At 30.6% G+C, this 20277-nt stretch overlaps 1 protein-coding gene across 1 annotated transcript in view; it reads left to right on the top strand.

Moving 5' to 3' along the window:
- Positions 1 to 9955: 9955 nt before the first annotated feature.
- LOC138322491 (uncharacterized) overlaps positions 9956 to 20277 on the top strand; it is a 59697-nt gene continuing 49375 nt past the window's right edge. Inside the window, exon 1 of the mRNA XM_069266514.1 lies at positions 9956 to 10023. The gene's annotated coding sequence lies outside the window, so the exon portion shown is untranslated. The remainder of the gene's footprint in view (positions 10024 to 20277) is intronic.

Below are 20277 nucleotides of genomic sequence, written 5' to 3'. Positions count from 1 at the left end.
CGTCAAAAGATAGCATACGAAACAAACAATAAAATGAGTAAAGAAACCTAAAGAATGGTAATATGTCAACCGTGACATTTTTCACGTACGCTGTGAAGTTTACACACTGGGAAAGGCTATAATTATATATACTTAATAAACTTAAGTGGATAAGATTTGTTTGTACACGGTTTGAATTTCGGGTGTAAGACCTTGCCCCGATTTATCCAATCGAATTTAAATAAAAAAAAACGAACTTCAATAAGAAATTATTTACATACATGTAGTAACATAAGGAAAAAAATATGTTTTGACAAATTAAGACGGTGTTTTTGTTTCGAGAAATCGGGGCCTGAATGTCAAAAAGTGTGAAAAAGGCAATGGTTTTATACCTGCTGGTCATGTACGTCGTTGATACTTAACTAACTTAATTAATCAATTGTACTAATGATTCAGATGGCGATTACATTTAACATATTTGACAGTGACAGCTATTGTTCGATGTCTATCGGTTATATATTTGTCTATGTCCTCTAGATCGGTACAATTTTATAACAAAATCAACAGGATACACATAATACATTTCACCATACAGTAAAAACTGAACAAATAAAAAAAAAATCAGGTCGTTGACGACGCGCTTGTTATATAGGCCAAGTGCACGAGATTTGTTAACACCTGTTATTTCAACAGCGATTTAAATCGGCGATATTATTCACAATGGATTCGCATTTTAACATTGAAAGGGCAGATGAGTTTTGATTTCGGTTTAGACTGAGTTTATACCATGTGCAATACAAATAAAAACAAAGCTTTGGATAATCGAGATCGGTAATCTGTTATATGATTAAAGAACTGAAAGATTGTTGATATATTTTTATATTAAATTTACATGTATTCATTTTTTTTCATCAATACATTGTACTATAAACTTGTTAATTATCAATGATCATGTTTACTACTGACATTGCTCACTTATGTAATCAAGTTTCCAAACCCTTACACTTGCACATAGCACTTTCACATTTTCTAGATTTGTACTTATAAATTCATTCCACCATATACTTACAGTCTACATCCACACACAACAGTATATTAATATGCTTTAAAATGACAGCAACCGATGTATGTGACAATTTACTGTATTTAGAAAATAACATAGGAGGTATTTCTGTCTCTGAAAAGAGAAGAATAGAATGCTGATAGTACAAGTAACCTTTTGTATGTAATATACGTTAAGTCTTGCTTTAAAATGTACATTAATCTGAATTTATTCAGTTCATACGTACGTTTTTTTCTTTCTCTCCATTATTTTTATTTGACAGGTATGCCTTGTTGGATAAGGTCATTAATACGTGTAGTTTGAAGGTAATCACGCACGCCAGCTACATGTCATAACTGTGGTAAATAAATGTATATTTGTGACGCATTAGTTAAACATGTGCTTTCTGAGTTTTTTATTGTATCATTTATAATCATTTGAATTTAACCAAATATATGAAGAAGGTTTCATATCATTGCACAATGTTATCTTATGAAATATATAAGCGTTTTATAACTTCCAAATAATAGACCTAAAATACATTGTAACAGTTATACTGCAGGTGGATGAAGTAAGAGGTAACCAATCAGAAAAAAAGAAAGTTTTCATGGTTTAATAGTAATTCTAACTATTTTCACAATTGTTATAATTCTATTTTACTTTCACAATCGTTATAGTTCTAATTACTTTCACAATCGTTATAGTTCTAATTACTTTCACAATCGTTATAGTTCTAATTACTTTCACAATCGTTATAGTTCTCTTTACTTTCACAATCGTGATACTTCTAATTACTTTCACAATCGTTATAGTTCTAATTACTTTCACAATCGTTATAGTTCTAATTACTTTCACAATCGTTATAGTTCTAATTACTTTCACAATCGTTGTAGTTCTAATTACTTTCACAATCGTTATAGTTCTAATTACTTTCACAATCGTTATAGTTCTAATTACTTTCACAAATCGTTATAGTTCTAATTACTTTCACAATCGTTATAGTTCTAATTACTTCACATGTTATATTCTAATTACTTTCACAATCGTTATAGTTCTAATTACTTTCACAATCGTTGTAGTTCTAATTACTTTCACAATCGTTATAGTTCTAATTACTTTCACAATCGTGATACTTCTAATTACTTTCACAATCGTTATAGTTCTAATTACTTTCACAATCGTTATAGTTCTAATTACTTTCACAATCGTGATACTTCTAATTACTTTCACAATCGTTATAGTTCTAATTACTTTCACAATCGTTATAGTTCTAATTACTTTCACAATCGTTATAGTTCTAATTACTTTCACAATCGTTATAGTTCTAATTACTTTCACAATCGTTATAGTTCTAATTACTTTCACAATCGTTATAGTTCTAATTACTTTCACAATCGTTATAGTTCTAATTACTTTCACAATCGTTATAGTTCTAATTACTTTCACAATCGTTATAGTTCTAATTACTTTCACAATCGTTATAGTTCTAATTACTTTCACAATCGTTGCAGTTCTAATTACTTTCACAATCGTTGTAGTTCTAATTACTTTCACAATCGTTATAGTTCTAATTACTTTCACAATCGTTATAGTTCTAATTACTTTCACAATCGTTATAGTTCTAATTACTTTCACAATCGTTATAGTTCTAATTACTTTCACAATCGTTATAGTTCTAATTACTTTCACAATCGTTATAGTTCTAATTACTTTCACAATCGTTATAGTTCTAATTACTTTCACAATCGTTATAGTTCTAATTACTTTCACAATCGTTATAGTTCTAATTACTTTCACAATCGTTATAGTTCTAATTACTTTCACAATCGTTGTAGTTCTAATTACTTTCACAATCGTTTAGTTCTAATTACTTTCACAATCGTTTACATTACTTTCACAATCGTTATAGTTCTAATTACTTTCACAATCGTTATAGTTCTAATTACTTTCACAATCGTTATAGTTCTAATTACTTTCACAATCGTTATAGTTCTAATTACTTTCACAATCGTTATAGTTCTAATTACTTTCACAATCGTTATAGTTCTAATTACTTTCACAATCGTTATAGTTCTAATTACTTTCACAATCGTTGTAGTTCTAATTACTTTCACAATCGTTATAGTTCTAATTACTTTCACAATCGTTGTAGTTCTAATTACTTTCACAATCGTTATAGTTCTAATTACTTTCACAATCGTTATAGTTCTAATTACTTTCACAATCGTTATAGTTCTAATTACTTTCACAATCGTTATAGTTCTAATTACTTTCACAATCGTTATAGTTCTAATTACTTTCACAATCGTTATAGTTCTAATTACTTTCACAATCGTTATTGTTCTAATTACTTTCACAATCGTTATAGTTCTAATTACTTTCACAATCGTTATAGTTCTAATTACTTTCACAATCGTTATAGTTCTAATTACTTTCACAATCGTTATAGTTCTTATTACTTTCACAATCGTTATAGTTCTAATTACTTTCACAATCGTTATAGTTCTAATTACTTTCACAATCGTTATAGTTCTAATTACTTTCACAATCGTTATAGTTCTAATTACTTTCACAATCGTTATAGTTCTAATTACTTTCACAATCGTTATAGTTCTAATTACTTTCACAATCGTTATAGTTCTAATTACTTTCACAATCGTTATAGTTCTAATTACTTTCACAATCGTTATAGTTCTAATTACTTTCACAATCGTTATAGTTCTAATTACTTTCACAATCGTTTAGTTCTAATTACTTTCACAATCGTTATAGTTCTAATTACTTTCACAATCGTTATAGTTCTAATTACTTTCACAATCGTTATAGTTCTAATTACTTTCACAATCGTTATAGTTCTAATTACTTTCACAATCGTTATAGTTCTACATTATTACTTTCACAATCGTTATAGTTCTAATTACTTTCACAATCGTTATAGTTCTAATTACTTTCACAATCGTTATAGTTCTAATTACTTTCACAATCGTTATAGTTCTAATTACTTTCACAATCGTTATAGTTCTAATTACTTTCACAATCGTTATAGTTCTAATTACTTTCACAATCGTTATAGTTCTAATTACTTTCACAATCGTTATAGTTCTAATTACTTTCACAATCGTTTATTCTATTACTTTCACAATCGTTTCTAATTACTTTCACAATCGTTATAGTTCTAATTACTTTCACAATCGTTATAGTTCTAATTACTTTCACAATCGTTATAGTTCTAATTACTTTCACAATCGTTGTAGTTCTAATTACTTTCACAATCGTTATAGTTCTAATTACTTTCACAATCGTTATAGTTCTAATTACTTTCACAATCGTTATTGTTCTAATTACTTTCACAATCGTTATAGTTCTAATTACTTTCACAATCGTTATAGTTCTAATTACTTTCACAATCGTTATAGTTCTAATTACTTTCACATTTTTTTATAGTTCTTATTACTTTCATAATCGTTATAGTTCTAATTACTTTCACAATCGTTATAGTTCTAATTACTTTCACAATCGTTATAGTTCTAATTACTTTCACAATCGTTATAGTTCTAATTACTTTCACAATTATTGCAGTTCTTATTACTTTCACAATCGTTATAGTTCTAATTACTTTCACAATCGTTATAGTTCTAATTGTTCTTATTACTTTCACAATCGTTATAGTTCTAATTACTTTCACAATCGTTATAGTTCTAATTACTTTCACAATCGTTATAGTTCTAATTACTTTCACAATCGTTATATTCTAATTACTTTCACAATCGTTATAGTTCTAATTACTTTCACAATCGTTATAGTTCTAATTACTTTCACAATCGTTATAGTTCTAATTACTTTCACAATCGTTATAGTTCTAATTACTTTCACAATCGTTATAGTTCTAATTACTTTCACAATCGTTATAGTTCTAATTACTTTCACAATCGTTATAGTTCTAATTACTTTCACAATCGTTATAGTTCTAATTACTTTCACAATCGTTATAGTTCTAATTACTTTCACAATCGTTATAGTTCTAATTACTTTCACAATCGTTGTAGTTCTAATTACTTTCACAATCGTTATAGTTCTAATTACTTTCACAATCGTTATAGTTCTAATTACTTTCACAATCGTTCTAATTACTTTCACAATCAGTTATAGTTCTAATTACTTTCACAATCGTTTATGTAGTTCTAATTACTTTCACAATCGTTATGTTCTAATTACTTTCACAATCGTTATAGTTCTAATTACTTTCACAATGTTATAGTTCTAATTACTTTCACAATCGTTATAGTTCTAATTACTTTCACAATCGTTATAGTTCTAATTACTTTCACAATCGTTATAGTTCTAATTACTTTCACAATCGTTATAGTTCTAATTACTTTCACAATCGTTATAGTTCTAATTACTTTCACAATCGTTATAGTTCTAATTACTTTCACAATCGTTGTAGTTCTAATTACTTTCACAATCGTTATAGTTCTAATTACTTTCACAATCGTTATAGTTCTAATTACTTTCACAATCGTTATAGTTCTAATTACTTTCACAATCGTTATAGTTCTAATTACTTTCACAATCGTTATAGTTCTAATTACTTTCACAATCGTTATAGTTCTAATTACTTTCACAATCGTTATAGTTCTAATTACTTTCACAATCGTTATAGTTCTAATTACTTTCACAATCGTTATAGTTCTAATTACTTTCACAATCGTTATAGTTCTAATTACTTTCACAATCGTTGTTTTAATTACTTACACAATCGTTCTAACTTTCACAATCGTTATAGTTCTAATTACTTTCACAATCGTTATAGTTCTAATTACTTTCACAATCGTTATAGTTCTAATTACTTTCACAATCGTTATAGTTCTAATTACTTTCACAATCGTTATAGTTCTAATTACTTTCACAATCGTTATAGTTCTAATTACTTTCACAATCGTTATAGTTCTAATTACTTTCACAATCGTTATAGTTCTAATTACTTTCACAATCGTTATAGTTCTAATTACTTTCACAATCGTTATAGTTCTAATTACTTTCACAATCGTTATAGTTCTAATTACTTTCACAATCGTTATAGTTCTAATTACTTTCACAATCGTTATAGTTCTAATTACTTTCACAATCGTTATAGTTCTAATTACTTTCACAATCGTTATAGTTCTAATTACTTTCACAATCGTTGTAGTTCTAATTACTTTCACAATCGTTATAGTTCTAATTACTTTCACAATCGTTATAGTTCTAATTACTTTCACAATCGTTAGTAGTTCTAATTACTTTCACAATCGTTATAGTTCTAATTACTTTCACAATCGTTATTCGAGGTTGATAAATGTAATTGACGACAATTACAACACATTGTCGTGGGAATACCTCTGAGCGACAGGTTTTTCAAAAAGATAAACATTGGTGACATTTATCCAGAAATATCTTCGAGTTGGTGACTGGTACGTCTTTACCGTCAGCCGAATATCCGGTGATAACGTTACATGTACACATTACCCGGCTCGTGATTTGTTGACATTGTAAAATTATGTGAATTGTCAGCATTTGGAAGCTATTGAGACTGGGGATATACCGCACCTTATTTGATTAGAAAACGAAAATTGCGAAATTGCGCAAAACAGCTGGTAGCCAATACAGACCAGGGTTTAAACTTGTGTAAACGAAGTTACGAAATATTTAGAAGATGTGAGACAATATTAAATTACTACATTTTGTAATAAAACAGATTGCGTAAGTTTCCATAGTCCTGACCCATTTCCTAAGAAATTATAATCATTTCGGAAAATTAGAAAATTGTGTATGTTTAAGGTGTATATCACACACATAACATATGTAGGGCACATTTTGGGACATTTGAAATAAACAACATTATCACGTGACATCTTAAAATAAACAACAATATCACAAGACATGTTAAAATAAACACTGTTATCAGAAAATTGATTTAGCCCTTAAGAAGCACGTGTCTTCCAATGAAACTTGTGTTTTATAGTCCCGTTGATATTTGTCTAGTAAATCATTTCTATACCTCCTAATGGCTGTTTTGAATTTGTATGTGTCAATAGGTTATATGCATTCAATCGAAATGACCATCCTTCAATCTTTTTTTACAAACAGTTATTGATATCGAAATGTGACACTGCTAAACTTGTGTAGTTTGACGCCTTCGTTTACATTTGTATGTGTCCTTCATATATGGAGCAATATGACATTTTAACTACATAGCAGTTTAAATCAAACAAAAAAGTGGTATCAATGCCAATGTATAAAACTAAAATTATATGTTCTTGTATAATGTGTATACAAAAAAATAATATGAAAACACAAGTATATGATCAATATTTATGTATTGTATTGTCTTATTAGATCATCTTTTTCAGCTTATTGTATTGACTTTCAGTACATTGTGACATGAACAAAAATCACGATTTTCTGTTCCGACAGAAAGATAAATATAACCTGGATGTTTGAAGTTTAAGTTCACAATTATATATGGCTGATGTTAGTCATTCTACTTGAACACACGTGTTTATTCAGTATTCTATTTTAAGGTATGACAGGCCTATGGTGGACTTTGTAGTAATATTAAATTCATGTTAGAGCAAACGCACTTGACTATTTTTAAAGATACGAACAGATTTCTCAGTATTCGGAAATTGAAATGAAAATGAGCTTAATTCTTATCTCGATGAGGTAAAACACCACACATTTGCTTCGTCATTAGATTTTCGTTTTTTAAATTATGTCTTTATTGTTTAACATCAGTGTTTCTAGACGCCTTAATGATAGGACTTTTAACATATTAAATTTCCTCTGCATGTTTATTAATGACCTACAAGAGGTTCTATACTACATGCATTGAATATATGTTTATAAACATAAAAATAGGGCGCTTACTTTCCTGAGCACATGGGTTATTTCTTGCTGAACGTTTTCGTGATTGTCCATTTAAGGTATACTTTTATTTGTTGATACTTGAGTGTTATGTTTGACCCCAATGATGGACCAAAGTGTCTTAATGCATCAAAATAACACCAAGCCTTTACTTTTCTTTACCTTTCAAAACTGAGGTATTAAGCTTACGTACAGGTTAATGTTATTTTGATTTAAGACACGATGATGCCTTAGTGGAGGGAGCATGACAGAGGCATCGTCTTTTAAATTTACTTTAATTTTTTCATAGATTGTGTAGAAGGAAGATTTTCTAGATACCATTATATCATGTTACATACATAATGTAAATAGTTTTCGGGACCATAAGTGAATCGAAAATATTCTTCGGACATAAGTTGTATTTTCATAGTTTGGTTGTAAGTTAGACGAATTAAAGTTGTATTGCTGCTAATTTCACTGTAACGATATGTAACTTAAACATTTGATATTTAAACATTGACATGTAACTTGATGATTTAGCTCCCCAAAAGCATATGTCGGCCTATAAGAGAGCCGAAATCTAGGAATCATATATTCCTGGTTTTGAATAAAGCGCCTTCAATCACCGTCCATGTTTCAGTGACTTCGGGTTTAGTCGGATTCCGAATCGTATCACGTGACTGACGTTCGACACGACCTGCACGTGGGTGAGCCAGGGTAACTAGCGTAAGCGGGCACGTGTGATTTGTTTTACTTTTTCCTTCTGGGCTTATATGAGCAAATCATGCTGGTTATATTGTCCACAAATTAATTTTTGAAAACATCCAATTTACACATTACCGTAAAATGTTGTGTGTATCAAATATTGTAATGTGCGAGCATTATTTTCTTTGTAGATAGAGTCTGATGAGGTCGACCACATGATTTTTTACTTTTATAATTAATGCAATTACTTTCCCAGTGCTGCAACTTTATATAAAAAACATGTTTTGTAAAATTAGAAAGTTTAAAACTCAGGCAGACGGACTTTCTAAAAAAACATGTATACATACACTTAAACTGTGACAAAAAGAGCGAAAGTTATAGACCATACAACTTTAAGCCACAGTATTTTATTCTACAAAACATTAATATAGACAAGCTCAATTATGTCCATATGTTATTCTCATATGATATAGGGGTTAAATTTTAGTAATAATTTTTTCTTATCCTTGAAATATAATTCCCTATAAATTGTCGCACAGTGACTACCTAAAATATCATTGAGATATATTCCGAATCTTAAGTGTTGTTTTGTTTTTCTTCAAGAAAATCTGTGTAGTACAAATTTTAAGTGCAACACTTTATTCAAAAGGAAGCTAAACATATAAAGAAGATTTGATAAAGCTTGATATTTCGGATATGAACTGTGGTAAGGGCTTAAGACTTATAAGAACCTTTTATCACCATACTTTTTTCATAAAATCTTATCACTTTTCCGGGAATATTCTCGGAGGAGACACCTAACGTATGTTGATTCACGGAATAGGCTACCGCATTTCCCAAAACTTTGTTTCAATTATTTCCATCTAACCAAAAGTGGAAGAAATTGGAGGGTTTATAAAAAGAAGAGTTTAGTCCAATTAAATATGGAGAAGAAACCGAAAATAAAGTAGTGCACGGGTATTATGACCTGGTGCCTGTAAATTAGCCCGGTATAATGCAGGATCTCGATTGTAACATAAATTCGAACCTGATTGAAGACATTGTGTGATTCTGATTTTGGATAAACTTTAGCCTCATATAGACATGATACCGATTTTACATATTATTTATGTCTTTTATATTTTATATGTCAGAGATAATAGCAACCTAGGTTGTAGTTGTTAGACATATTTGGGACGACGTGTATTTTATCACGTAGACCCAGTGGTAAGAGATTCTAGTACTTCTGATGGACGAAGGTCCTAGAAAACGACCTAAACGCTGAATCATGTGCATCTTTATTGAATAACACAAAATATTTGATTTAGATTTGATGTAATAAATCAAAACGAGACCAACAACACTTTGACGTCATGTTATATCTCCTAGGCAGTAGAAGTATGGGATTGCCAACCTGAGATTGCAAAACAAAGGTAAATGCTTCATAATAGTAACAAAATGCCTGTCAATATTGAGGGTTAATCAAATATTTCTTGATGCATAGCATTGTTTCCAATACTTTTCCCGATTTGACATGGAAGGAATCTGAAAGGATTTTATAGACTATTACTTCAGCAAATTGACAACACAAATCCTCGATACTTCAGGGGTTAAAGGATTTTGTGCAGCCCAAAATTTTTTTTGATAATATGTCAGGATATTGCTTTGGATGAATGAAAAAATCAAGTCCCCCACCCAAACGAATCGTCTAGCTTTTAGCGCTATCGGTGTCGGTTATGGGTCGTGATTTACGGGTAGTGTAGACTATGGGTTCAGAGATAATGGAGCTAGGCGGGTCACGTGGTCTTGTGATGTCAGAGTAGTCCGGCGGCTACCACAAGGTAAAGCCTAGTACTATTCACTATACAGCACATTACTACGTACATGTACTACGTTAGATCTACAATTTGAGTTTTTCGTGAGTAAATGGTTATGTCTCTAGCTTTATGAATTGTATAAAGATTTTCAGTTTCAAAAACATTACATTATCCATTTTACACCATTTCAAACATTCAAATCAATAAGTATATCATAAACATATTAAGATTCAGGCATAATCTAGTCCAATTTGATTGCGAGTATCAAAATGATAAGTTCGGATCAGTCCAGGACTGAGATTTAGATAGGAATATTATGTAAATTTTCTAGTATGAATAAAGAAACATTATAATCATGTAACACTTATCCTTTTTTACGAGTAAAATCACTAAAATAAGCATGAGAATATATTTATTAAAAGCGTTGTTTATCATTTCAAACTTCTGCCATAACGGATGCAAATAATGCGGCTACAGTTTTTTGAGTTAAAATAAAAATGTGGGAACTGGTTGTCAGTTATATTGAGATAGTGGAGTAACAGTACCGATCTTATACGAAAAATTAATAAGTATATCTATATTGTTGCCTTTGAAAATTTTATCCATAACGTTTACTTAAAAGCAGAAATACATCAATGATATTTCTGACATAGGGTTTTATAATTACATTATAAGTGTAGATTAAAAAAAAATAAAAAATATTAAATTATACTTATCCTTAAAATAGCCTGTTTATTGTCGATCCTTTTGTATATCATACCGAGATTTAAATTGTGTGATATATGATACATACTTAGAGATATTTAAATAAAGTATATTTAGTGTGGTAATGCTGTAACTCTTTTTGTATGACTATACATGTAGATTCGAAACGGTGAAAATACATGCTTAGAATTCTTACTTTACCTTAGAAATTACGGAAGAGATTGCTATATGCCACGATTACGTTTATTTTACAGTACTATGAACTGGAATAATTTTCAAAAATAGAATTCTTTCTACCACATGTTAGTCAAGTCGTGAAACGTATAACGTGTATTGTAATAAATATATCTCAATTTTATTCGGTTAGAAACACAACAACACAATGTTTTGAATGATCAATCAATCGGTGTGTACGTACGACCGAAGCACCATATCCTCGATGCTTCAATCAAAGATTTCTTTACTTGTTACGTAAAATTTCATTTTACAATCACAAACTTTGCAATTCACAAATGTATCAAAAGATACAGACTACAGGAAAATATTATCTAATTAGAGGTAATTAAAGTTATTTGTGTGTTGAACTCCTCGACATAGCAAAAAAACGTCTCGATTGTAAAAAACTCGAAACTGATTGTTTGTGTGCGGTAAATCAAAATAATTCCTGATGCATAGCGTTGTTTCCAATACTTTCCCGAGTTGATATGGATTCTGAAAGGATTTTATAGACTATTACCTAAGCAAATGACAACACATCCTCGATACTTTAGGGGTTAAAGTCGTTACATTCACCTCTGAACCTCAGAACTATCTCATAGTAAAACTGAAGGCAGTTCTTAAGAAAAAAATGACATATCACAGACCTGCAAAGACTTCATTTGAAGACTACAGAGAAAACGATGCCCGATTTCAAAGCCACACAGTCAACCACAGTTTGCCGTTATACGATTCTTTTGATGTACTAAATTACCTGTTTTATTCTGTTGCCCCCAGTTTTACTTTGAGATAGTCCAGGGGTGGATATAACGACAGTAATAGTAACCCCTTGAGTATCGAGGATGAGGATAGCATAGACTTCTGTAAGATGCAAATTAGGAAGGCATTCATATTTAACAAACAGGACATTTGCGCTAAAAGTTCTGAGCATGTACATGGGAAATAGAGAGAACCAAGGGTTTCAAAAGAATTTGTCTTATGGGTGATACCCACTATATCAAACACATGTAGCTGTCCAGAAAGCAATGATTAGCCGAGCGATACTTTAGTTATCATCTTGTTTCTCACTTTGTTGATGCGAAATAAGTTTTTTTTTAATTCTATGCCAGGTGTATAATACGAAATTATCAAAATAATGAATTGACACACATGCGATTATCTTTTTGTTTATTACTTATTCGCCCCTAAAGACACATTTAGGCTCTTCTTCATCAAAAGCTAGATCAGTCCATTACAAAGAATTCAGGGATAAATGAGTGAAAATTCATTATTGCGATACCACGATTTTCTCTTCGCGAAGGTGAAATTAGTTGATATAAATTTCCTTGATATTTGTTTCACAAGGAATTACCTTTGTTTGTTAGAATTTGGTTTTGTTTATGACGAGACCAGTGACTGTGATATATACTGTATAAATATGGTATAGACATGATGTAATTAGCAGTACTTAATGCGTTGAAGGTCTGTAAAGTGATAAACAAAACTGCTAAAATATCGATATAAATAAAAATAATGTGCCTTATGCATAACGTTCAATGACACGGGTTGAAGGTGTGCCTAACACCATTTCGAAATCAGATGAAAATAAATTGTGAATATTGTTATTTCGTAGTTTTCACTATCTATATGAATGCTCTTGCCATGTGCTCATTAGATAAATATATATATAATGATGACGTATTATATTGAAATGTCAAAATCTGAAACAAACGTTTCTTCTTTTGGACACCAGGAATTTTGAAAGTTAATTAATGTGTTAATTTTCATGTCAGTAATTCTATTTTTACCTTATGTGATCTATATGAAGTTAGTTTGGACTGAGACTATGTGACCTCTCTGGTATTTGATTTGAAATCACTATTGAGGAATACATTTGTGGAATAATATACAGCCGGATATTTTGCGGGTCAAAGTTTTTGCGATTTGGACTAAAACCTAGTAATTTTTGTTTTCAATGGTATTGAACAAATTCATTATATTTCCCTCATCAAAATTTTAACGGTAAGGTAATCACGGATATATCATTCCCTAAAAAATACAGGCAATAATTATACCGAATGAAATGTGGGTACCGCAATAAACCATAGGGAGATTGCGATTTATCGTTGATTAGTCCCTTCTCCGTCACAAAAATCACGTCAAACTATGAGGTCATAGTCACCGGAACGTGGAACTAATCGAAGGTAAATCGTACTTTACCTACGTCGTTTTGGTAGCTCGAAATCGACGTATTACATTGCATTTTGGGATAATTAATGTCGTAAAAGAAATCTTTCTTATCCTTTGCCCTAGTGATTTTGTAGATTTGAGGTCTGTATGTTGACTCAGTTTATCATTATCTCAAGCTTACTGCTTCACAAAAAACACAAAACACATATGTTTCAATCTCAAATTGATTGATTTTATTAAGACACTTGGTAAATTGTTAATAGTATTATGTATATATAGAATATATACATTGGCATGGATGGAAAATAATATTTCAAATAGAATTAATCATAACAACATGAATAACGTTATAAATGGTACAGAATATCATATATTTCTTGTATTCGTATAAACAATGTTTAGTTCTATTATATGTTTATACATTTTAAGAATGAATTATTATTAAGTTAGAATATTAAATTGCATAACTAAATTAGCCAAATTTAAATAGTCTAATCTGAACGACACTGTGCAAGAAAGGTAACTCTGAAATCGGTCAGACATTCACAACAAGGTATACATAGTTGCGTCCCTTTATTCCATATAGGGTTGTAAATGCTTCACTGTTTCTAAATAAAACAATATTAATATGACAATATCATTGTAAGTATTTATTAACAAGTTTGCATGTTACCGTTAAAAATACATTTACGGATGTAAATGAAAAACTATGCACCTTTCTGTTATATATATAAACAATATGCGTTTGGTATTCAATAAAAGTTCAAATTATCTGCTTATATATCACATTTTTTTAAAGGTCCATTACTTTTCCGGAGCAAAGGTTTCAGGTTTATTTAAACCATTAATAACATAAGAAAATGCATATCTATGGCCTAAGATGAGGTAACAACACAAAACATATGCAAGATTTCCTGCGTAATATATGATTATTGTGGTGATTCATTTCGCTGTTTTGTTGTCTGGCGCAGTAATATTCAACTATATGTACACCGCGGTACTTAGAATGACGGTGGGAATTATAAGACGACCCGCGTTATGATAATCAAACTTTTATTTATTTTAGTTATTTTTCAGAAGATGATGAGGGTAGTTTTACCGGTAAGTTAATTACTTTTGAGACTCTTCCAAATTACCGGTCTCGTTTCACATTCCCATTTTAAAGTGAACAGTCGGGCAAGGATAGCTAAAGTCGGTAAAAATGGTGTGAATGTATCCAGTATAATTTCTTATGAAATAGAAAAATAAAATCTCTCATCAAAAATTGTCTGCGTACGAAGAAATTAATTTAAAGTAATAGGAATCCTAAAACGTCCTCCCTGCTGACTATGTCCATGGTTACATTTTCACGCAGCTGCCTCGCTTTCAATGATTTCAACTTTCCTTTACTTTAATGGTCAGAACTGGGAAACGTAAACAGAACTTGACCGTCGTATTAATATGCGAGAACTTTTGGAAGGCCAATGATCGCATTTAGACTGGTTTTCTTTGCCCGACTATTCACTTTAAAGATCTCAACCATTGTGTAAAAGTGAATGTTAAACGAATGATCCAAGAAATGAAGTTATTGATGTTATAATAATAATAACCTAATTGTTCAAAAAAAAAATATGTGTAAGTCGATGTTTTGTGACCTAAGGACAAGTATAAAATAAAGTTTGAATAATACAATCGGATTTGAAGAGATAAGCTAACAAATATACTGTGTGGTTTTTCAGTAAGTATCTACTGCATTGAGTGCAACGTGATTAACGCTCATCACAGCTCATTTAATTATATTTATTTTCTTGCTTAAAAAAAACCTTTGAAGGGGAAGTGGTAATTTTAATGATAATTTTCAAATGTATACAAAGCATAAATTTGTTTTACTTCTAAAGGGAGATGAACTTGTTGGCTTTCATATTAGATCAAGATTAACATGATTATTCCCCTTTGTATGTCGATGAAATCAGACATCCGATGTCTATATATGTAACATCCCTATGTCTCTTTGGACATAGCACTTTACCAATGTCGTTTCATCATAACTTCATTGAATGTAATTATGTAAAGTAATACAATCCGCTGAATCCAGTAAACATGGTTAGTTAATTACTAACAGTACTAAATTTATAGTGTTACAGCATCAACCGTCACTAATATATACCCACTAGGCATCAGATAGATGCTTAGAGACATAGAATTCAGTAATATGGAACAATAATGATAATAAAAAATATATTTAGATGTATTGGTGAATATAACTTAGAATTTACATATTAAGATAATATCAAATATTTTTAACATATTGTTTTTATATTAGTACACGGTTGCTTTTTCATACTTAAAAGGTATTTACGCTAAATACATAAAATGTCATTCAATCACAACAAATTTCCCCAGGCCTTTGTGATGAATAGTGTTATGAAGAAATGTACATGTATATGCCACAAAAATGCGTAGAATATTTTTGATTTTCATATTTTTCTTAATAATAGCAAATACTGAATGTGCGTTAATCAACCTCTACAAAAAATGATCAGTTGTGAATGTAAGTGTAAATTAAAGAGTATCAAAAATAATTTAAGGAAAGATTAACTTCACGTGCAAAATGCAACCGTGGAAGTGCATAATATTTCGGTTAACCTACACGCATAAACTCTTCTTGAAATTTATATCTTTGTTCAAGTTTTCGAAATTATCGCGTTAAATGTATACTTGATGTTTGATCTCTTGAATGATTTCAACTCTTTTTCGAAGTTATGATTTTTATAGAAAATTTCACTCGCAATATATTTTTTTTTGCGAAAACATCACATATGATAAAGGTGACCTCTTATCAGGGCGTGACAACGATATATTTAACAATTAAAGGATTGTTAGATTGCATTTATTGGAGATAAAAATGCAATCTGTGTAGCAGATAAATAGAATAGCGCCCATCTGCTACCCAGATTGTATTTATATATGAAATAAATGCAATCTAACTATCCTTTAATTGTTATATTTACATTTTACTTTCTAGTTCAAAGTAAAACATAATTTGGATGCGATTTAACATTTGAATTTCTTGCTTCAGCCATTTAACCTCAACAGTTAAGTTCAATGTGATAAAAATAGTCCCTATAAAAATTGAAAAGATAACAAAATCTCAATGGTTTTCAATAGTTTTTCATTTTACTTTCAATTATCCAGACTTTTAAAAGATTTTTTACTGGTTCATTCAACTACAATGTCAATTTTCCCGCGCGGACTAACATGGTGTCAGTTAGCAAGAGTCACATCCATTTATGTAGATATTACTACACCAAGTCTAGACTGCATTTATTGGCTCATAATGCAGATCACGATTATCATTAGAGTAATGGGAGTCGCAATGGCAAAATGTAAATATATGGTGATAAACACAATGATACTTCATACGTGTAATAAACTCTAATAACTTGAGTGAATTATAGCCACCGTATTTACTGATTTTCGGACAAACGTGCGTTCGAAATAAAATGATGTTACATTCAATACTGGGTGTGGTGCGAGTTGATCCCACATAATATTTTACATTATTTCTTGACGCCAGGCATGCTACTATACACCTGTGTAATTGTAGTTATCGGGACATTGCCATTTTTTTACGATATTTTTATGTCATTCAAATTTCTGTTTACTAGATACATTTGCATTGCTTCTTAATCTGACACCGAGAAAACCTCGTTAGTTTGTACTTATAATGGTAGGAAATGACAAAACTGTTCATTTATCCTTCGAATTTTCTCATTTAGTATTCACAAAAAGATGACGCTTGTCAAAACATGTTGTATATACAATAATAACGATTTATCGAAATTGAAAATTTGCAATAGAGTTGCTAAGTCAGGTAATAATATACACTGCTAACCAACTAATTCGTGAGAAATCGCGAATTAGTCACTGCGAAACGTATATATACAAACATATATATACACACTAAAATGTGTTTAAATCGCGAAACTTAACCGCCCTGGAATTGTTATAGGACTGAGAAACGTGAAAATATGTTTGTAGTATTTCATAAAAAATAATGATATTCCATTACCTGTCCACACCTACAACCTATAAAAAGATTTCAAAGGAACGAAACAATGTCCACATACTCAGAAAAAAAAAATCGCACAACATTCCCCACGAAAGTTGGCAGTAATTATAAATTATCCATCATGCTGTTTTAATAGTAACATGCACCAGAGCTTACAATGGCGGAATGTACTTTGTTTTTAAACAGACGTTTTAATGCAATAACTGTGATAGTCAAAGTGTGTTTAAGTTGGTCTGGATATTCCAGAATCCCGAGTACTAGTTTGCCAAATTGTCGTCCGCTTTTTAGTACTTAAATTAATATAAGAACGAAAATTATGGGCAAATACAGGAACTCACCCTGCTGCCAAATCTCATTTTCATTATTTCAAGGAACACATGTATAGATGATTTATTGTAAACGTTTTGCTTAATAAGGAAAGCGTCGTCAATATAGCTGTAATCGAGTTTGGCATGATCAGTTTCCTGTTAAATTTAAAGTTAAAATAACTGTGGTTTACATGTATAACCCCTGGTTACTCCTAATTTTATTAAGTTCTTTGTCATTTGGATATTGATGCATTGATATCAATATCTTGTTTCATTTCAAACCTGATTAGCTTTTGTTCTTATGTAAAATTGATAATAAAACACACACAGTCATACAGACAGAGTTCTCCCCTAATGTATCCATACAATATAAGCTATCAATATTGTACGACTCGAGTCTCTACAATAAAAACTAAGTACATATGTAAGCTGCTATTTGAGTTACATTAATCTGTATCATGGCTATCTTTTATTAGTCTATGTACACCAATCTCAATGGATTAAACTGAACATATATAACTATTTCATTGTCCCGTTTTACTGTTCGTGTAATATCCTGTAATCGTGTTCGTTTTGTGATTCTTGATAAAGGGGCAGATTGCCTAGAAAATTTGACATTTTTTTGTCCACACGGTTGGAATTACTTCTTTGTCCCTCCGCCCACATACTACTGTTGGAAGTGTTTTTGCAAGTAAACGTTTTTGTTGTTTGGGGAGTATGAAAAGCAGCTGTAGAACACAATATCTAGTCGTTCGATACCAGTAGTCAGCTAATGACAGAACGAGCTAATACTATTATAATTACTGAAAAAAGATGATGAAATATAAATGGTATGGTCAATTAAATAAATGTTTAGTAGTATAATATTGTCACGTGGTTTATGACAGGTTCACATTCTGACATTTGTGATATTATTTTTTTAATCTACTCGAACACACTTAATATTTTAAGTTTAGAAGTAAAAAGTGGACACGTGATTTATATTCCTTCAAATACCTATTAGAGCTTTCCTGTTTGAGAGAAACTAACTTAACCGATATGACATATTGTGAATGCACTTTTAGCGGTAGTTGTGTTTTTGGCGGTGGTTTTGTTTTAGCATTTTCGCGCTGTCTTTGAATCTCTAAGTCAGGTAGGTATGGAACCACTGAATTGCGTTTATCTATATCCGCGCTAATAAATCACAATATACAATTTTTCGAATTTGCGCTAAAATTTGACAGCGCAAAAATAAATTTGTACAGTAATCTTCGAAAAGTTCCAGTTGGTCTTAGTAACATCTGTTAAGTTCATAATCAACTTGAAATGGCTTTTATGTGATGTAAATGAAAACAACTCAAAGTGTACGTACTTCTATTAAACCGTGAAACAAGGTATGACAGAACATGCTAATTCTTGTACAGTAACACAATAACATCTACTCAAGTTGGTCGTTATCATCCATTCTTATCCTATAAAATTCTTAAGTACTTAAGGACTACTTTTTCATGTAAAAATCATTGCGCTATTAATACAACCAATCAGAGGTGACGTTACAAAAACGTTATTGTATATACTATTGTAAAGTCACTCAGTACAACTGGAACACTGTTTTATTCGTCAAAGTAGTTTTAGTAGTCCATGTGGAATTAAGAATGTAGTTTTATATAATCATTTGGTAGATTGACGATAAGGTTTGATATCGGGTTTTGTAATATTATTGTATTAATTTTATTCATTATGTCAAAACAATTTTGTGAGACGGCCGTTTGTTCTACATTTTCTTACTTTAATATTGTCATAGCAGAAATAGGGAGTTCCGTAGTATTCTAACACCTACTAATTCAGCATAGATCTACAAAAACAACTCAATCCGACTGGTAATCCCATAAATGTTACATGTGCATGTTCGGTCACGCGCTTCGGTTAACATTCCAATTCTCACGGTCTCTTAACAAAGAGAGGAGTGTTGACCTTAATAGGGTAAGCTCATTGAGAACGAATTGTGGTAGATTCAATATCCTCTGTACACACCAGGTCGTTATCATCAGGTGTTTTTTTATACTGAGCTATTCGAGGTTACATTTTGTTGACAATACAAACGATGATGTAAATAATAATGCAATCCCACTGAAGAGGACGGCCACTGAACATCTGATATAAATACTAACGAAAATCAAACTCTTCGCCATACTCCATATTTGCAGAAACTGCAGAAAGTTAGATTTTACAGCTAAAGTTTTGTTAGAAAATCAAAACCGATAAAGACGAGTAGATTTTAAAATTCGAAGATCGGTGTCAGTATTGATTATGCTACAGTACTATTGTTCAATCTAGCTTGTAATATTTCTGAGTTACATCGCTAAAACATTACTTTATATAATTACTTTAGCAAGTTCTTGATATACTGTAAACCAATTACTTTTCGCGACAACTAAATTT

Source organism: Argopecten irradians, chromosome 4, assembly GCF_041381155.1.
Source record: "Argopecten irradians isolate NY chromosome 4, Ai_NY, whole genome shotgun sequence".
Classification (NCBI taxonomy): Eukaryota; Metazoa; Mollusca; class Bivalvia; order Pectinida; family Pectinidae; genus Argopecten; species Argopecten irradians.
The sequence above is the reverse complement of the archived record's forward strand: the minus strand, read 5'-3'. Positions and strand labels throughout refer to the sequence as shown.